The 5523-nt window shown below is 52.6% G+C and overlaps 1 pseudogene; it reads left to right on the top strand.

Moving 5' to 3' along the window:
- The first annotated feature begins 1023 nt into the window (after positions 1–1023).
- Positions 1024–2575, top strand: LOC125532541 (annotated as a pseudogene).
- The last annotated feature ends 2948 nt before the right edge of the window (positions 2576–5523 follow it).

Raw genomic sequence — 5523 nt, 5'->3', positions numbered from 1 at the left:
CCTTTTAGTACCGGTTGGAGCCACCAACCCGTACTAAAGGCCACAACCTCTTTCTTACCGGTTCGTGGCACGAACCGGTACTAATGGTTCGCCACGAACCGGTAGTAATGAGCGCCGCCCGCCTAGCCGTTGGAACCGGTAGTAATGGTCACATTAGTGCCGGTTCAATTACAAACCGGGACTAATGAGTTTCACATTAGACCGTTTTTCTACTAGTGTCACCATCTTTTTCATGCCGACTTATAGACTGAAAACAACGATTAGTGACCACACTAATCCCACAGAAAAGCCATGACCCGTTGTTTGCTTTTTTAAATGTGTTTATCTGAAGACTGATCACACCAAAACTTGCATGTCGCGCAGAACAATTCCAGAAATGCTTCTTGCTAGTTCCTGTCAGGAAGAACAGTTTTAAGCCTGTACTCTGCTTCTCTGAAACTCTTGTAGAGTCGAACATGTATACACGTACAAGGGCAACGCATGTGCTCTGCACTCACAACTTGCACATCATGAACCGAAGCATCATGTAATCTCATCATTTCAGAGATCCCTGAGATCATCTTACAAAAGTTTCCGTTGCCCGGTTTCATTAATTATTAAACATCGTTTTCTCCGTTGCATACATGATCCGTTTTTTGGCTGCTCCGTGGCATGACGAGACGGTGGTACTTACAGTTACAGCAAATGGCATGTTAAGAAGAGATTCATGTTTTTGCACTCGATATAACTGAATTGAGCTTTCACAGGCATCTATATTACTACAAACGACGGACAACAGTGTTCCCTTCCATGCTAGTTTCAGAACTACACGGCCAAGCTCTGCCTTGAGGACAGAAGGCCCATGCCCAAAGATGTTAGGCCAACTCCAACACAGGGACTCAAATGGGTATTGTCCACCGGCCCGTAGATGCATCCGACATGGCCAACGCATTTCACCATTAGTCGGCTATACATGGCAGCAGTAGGTATGTGCTAGTAATCCCGAACAAACCGGTTAGTTGTGGCAATGAATTGAAGCCCACTATGGCGCAGCAGCTGATGCAGGATCCAACAATGGCCTCACTCCTCATGGTCACGCTCACCGCCGCGATACTACTCATCGCCGCCGTCAGCAGAGGCGGCCGGCGAAAGCCACCATTTCCGCCTAGCCCGAGGAGCCTGCCGGTGATCGGGCACATCCACCTGGTGCGTCCACCGGTGCACCGCATCTTCCGCGACCTGGCGGCCCAGCTCGGCCTGCTGGTCCACATCCGGCTCGGCTCCACTCATTGCGTGGTGGCCAGCTCCCTTGGCGTTGCCGCCGAGCTCATCCGGACGCACGAGGGAAAGATTTCGGAGCGGCCGCTCACTGCCGTGGCGCGCCAGTTCGCCTATGGCTCCGACGGCTTCGCCTTCGCTCCCTACGGCCCACACTGGTGGTTCATGAAGCGGCTGTGCATGTCCGAGCTCCATGGGCCCCGCACCATCAACCAGCTCCGCCCTGTCCGTCGTGCTGGACTAGTGTCACTGCTGCAGAGCGTACTCCATCATGTGACGTCGTCATCTCACCGCCGCACTCATCCGGCTGTCCAACACGTCCATTATGAGGATGATGGCGAGCACCGTGCCCGAGAGTGTCTTGGAGGAGGCACAAGCGCTAGTGAAGTCTGTGGCAGAGCTCGTAGGTGCATTCAACATCGAGGACTATGTGGCATTGTGCCGCGGCTGGGACCTCCAGGGCCTCGGCCGCCGGTCCGCAAACGTCCACTGCCGCTTTGACGCACTGCTCGAGGACATGATGATGCACAAGCAGGAGGCCCATGAGGCCAGGAGGAGGCATGGTGAAGGAGAAGGAGAGCCGCTGGAGAGCAGCAACGACTTGCTAGACATCATGCTGGACAAGATGAAGGATGACCCGGTGGGGGAGGTGAAGCTCACCAGGGAGAAGATCAAAGCCTTCGTCATGGTAAGATAAAACCTTTCCCAGCTAATTTCCGCATGTTCTTTTGCTGTTAACTCTTATCGATCATACATGCGGATGTAGGACGTGGTCACTGCCGGCTCTGACACGTCGGCGGCAATGATCGACTGGATGCTCGCGGAGCTGATGAACCACCCGGAGTGCCTCCGCAAAGTGTGCGAGGAGATCGACACGGTGGTTGCCCGTGACAGAATAGCCGGCGAGGGTGACGTGGCGAGCCTGCCCTACTTGCAGGCGATGTACAAGGAGACACTGCGCCTGCGCCCTGCGGCACCGATCCTACACCGACAATCGACGGAGGAGATGGAGATTGCCGCGAGCGGTGGGTTTACGGTCCCGGCCGACACGGCGGTGTTGATCAACCTGTGGTCCATTGGGCGCCACCAGGCCCACTGGGACGCCCCTCTGGAATTCCGGCCGGAGCGGTTCATGGCCGGCGGTTGTGGTCGCGCTGCAGTCCGTGCCGGCAGTTGTGATCGCGCTCGTGCAGTGCTTCGACTGGGCCATGATCACTCCCGGTGACGGCCATGCAACGCCGAAGTGATGATGGACATGGAGGAAGCCGATGGGCTAGACAGTGATGGAGGAAGCACCCCCGAAGTAGAACAATTGTAGTGCAAAGCACCCCCGAAGTATATATCAAGGTCCTTGGACCAAAACATTTTAGCTTGACATTCTTCTCCTTCTCGGGGGTCTACTTGTGGTAGCAGACACGATCTGAGCCTTTCTCCTTACCAGTCCGCTCTTTTCTTTTGTTCATCCGGTGTTCGTTTCCCTTTTTTGTCAGTGGTTTTGTTTTTTCTATTCATATGAACATGTGATAAAATAGTGGGTGTACGCGTCTGTTTATGTCTGCGTCGACACAAGAGAGCATTTTGGCATAACATTGTTTTTCTGCATTTTTCTTTCTTTAATAACTATTATATTTTCATTATTAGTTTTCTCCTAGTTATTTGACTACATATTAAGAAACACAATAGGGCAAACCAATATGTGGTTGGACTCTTAGGAGGATAGTGGTATCCTTAGCTCATCATAAAATATAACTTAACTAGTGCAGGCGTTCGTCCGCCATCATCTGGCCGATCGGCACTGCTTCAATGCGGGTAGCGGCCGAAGTAGCCTTCTCAATCATCGTGCCAGTGTGAATGGCGGGCAGGTGGCTGGCCGATCAACAAATATAAATGTGTGTAAGAATCCGTCTCATCTGGTCACATCCATTCTTAATGGCATGCATGCGGCGCGGTGAGCAAAGCGATGGTGGTGTGGACAATGTTGCAGTAGTGCTGTGAGAGGAGAGGAGTGATGCGGTGTGGTGTGAACGGTGATGGTGCCGTTTTTAAATGCGCATGACCAGGCCACCGAACAGAAGCCGGCTTCAGTGCAGAGCTGGAATAGGCTTCTGGGTCACCGCTTCGGCATTGAAGCCGCGCCGCCCGCTCTTCCAGTCACGTTGCTATGATCGACGTCAATGTTGTTTGTAGTCGCGTCTGCTCTGGAGCGGCCTGACCGGCATGAATCCGCGGCGGCCGCTTCGCTTATAGATGTTTTTTTGACCAGCGTCGATTTTGGGCGGGTGGGAAATGGTGGCCAGCAATTTTCGACAACAGGACGTGTCTCTAGACATGTAAGATATTGTGTTGGATGGTAAAATGTGTCCAGACAGCTTGATCCGGATATTTACGAGCAATTTGAGAGTCCGCGTTAGAGATGTACTAAGCTATTTGATTTGGTCTGCAACTAGACCGTTTTCCACGGAGTGCCAGCCCATGTCTAAAATTAATCATTTTCTAATTACTTCTTTCAGGTTTCTTGTCTTCTCGTGCAAAAGAAATCAGCTAGTGAGAGGAACGAAATTAAGATATATATGAGGCGCAGACTACGGTTACCCGGGGTGGCCACCCATATCTGCCCCTACGGCGGCGCCGCCCCTGATCAGTGGTGCCCGCGGCCGAGGTGGTGCTCACAACGACGCTCATGGCAGCGCGCCGGAGTAGGAGAGGAGGCAGGTCGCGCCTGGTTTTTGTGTTTAGCAAGCCGGCGCACGTGCACGTGCTCACGTCTTGTATTTTGCAGGGGACACCAAAGTTTTGTCCTTTGCCAAGTTGTCGAACTCGGCATAGGAAGCCCAGCCGTGGAGTAGCTGTTGCCACGTCTACCGTGGGCTCCACTATCTGTTTTTTGCCGAGTACTATTGCATGTGGCTACTGCAATTTCATAGTTCAAAATATAGAGAAGAAAATAAAATGATTGCCGAGTTTTTTTAGTATAAACCCGGCAATCACAGACCACCGTCACGGATAAGTCGGCTGCTCATCCATGGGGCCCACCGGTCAGTCTTTGCTGACTTTTTATCTAGAGAAACTCAGCGAACCTGAGGCGCTACAGAGTTCCTGTCTTTCGCCAAGAACCGTTCTGCTGGTACTGGCAAAATGTGAACCTTTCAGCCAGGACTCCTATTCGCGCAGCGAACGGCAGTCGAAGCCGTTGGCCGCCGCCTCGTCTCCGGGGAAACGTTCTGCCATGGGGATGGGCTCGGGAGAGGTAGAGAGTGAGAGGGAGGGGTTGGGCGGCGGCGCTCGGGAGAGATAGAGAGAGGGGCTGGGCGGCGGCGAGGGGCGGGGCTGGTGTGGGCACAGGCGAGTGAGGCCACCGGCTATATAGCCGCACCGCGCCAGTGTTAACGTGCGCGAGGGAGGGAAGGCGTCGGCGCGCCGTCCCGTGACGGGCCGCTCGTGGGGAATCAATGGCAAGGCTGACCGGCACGGGAATCGAGGCCGTTGGGGGAATACGAGGCGCCGTGTCACTGACGCGGCTGGCCCGTGGCTTTTTCGCGCAAAATAGCTCACCCCGGCGCCCCCGGGAGCCCCAGCGCGCCGGGTTCGGTCTGGGTCCGCCGGCACTGTTTTCGGCCCAGGCCGGCGAAAATCGGGCTCCTGGGGCGCAACTGGGCTTTTTTCGGCGTCGGCGTGAGAAAATCGTCTGGGGAGGCCTTCCTAGGACGCGGCTGAAGATGCTTTAAGCTATTTGATTTGGGCTGCAACTGGACCGTTTTCCACTGAGCGCCAGCCCATATCTAAAATTAATCATTTTCTAGTTACTTCTCTCAGGTTGCTTGTCTTCTCGTGCAAAAGAAATCAGCTAGTGGGAGTAACGAAATTAAGATATATATGAGGCGCAGACTACGGTTACCCCGGGGCAGCCGCCCATATCAGCCCCTACGGCGCCCCCGTCCCTGATCAGTGGTGTTGGAATTATGTGTCCTGCAACTATATTCAAATTACTTGGAATTGTTAAAATTCAGAATACCTCATTATGGAATTATACATGTATTTATACATGAAATTGTTTTACATGTTTAGCATGGAATTGTTACTTGCTGGAACGTACTTAAGTTTTATATACTTAAGGAAGCTGGTCGATTATCGGTGGAATACAATATACTATTTATATTGGAAAAACTATCCGGGTACACCGATGATTGGAAAGAGCTAGATCGTATAATTAGATTACAGCTCTAATGTTGATCTACATAATTAGAGTAATTTACACTCTATTATGGC

The sequence above is a fragment of the Triticum urartu genome, chromosome 1, assembly GCF_003073215.2.
Source record: "Triticum urartu cultivar G1812 chromosome 1, Tu2.1, whole genome shotgun sequence".
In the NCBI taxonomy this organism is placed as follows: Eukaryota; Viridiplantae; Streptophyta; class Magnoliopsida; order Poales; family Poaceae; genus Triticum; species Triticum urartu.
Note: the sequence above shows the minus strand (reverse complement) of the source record. Positions and strands in the feature narration are given on the sequence as shown.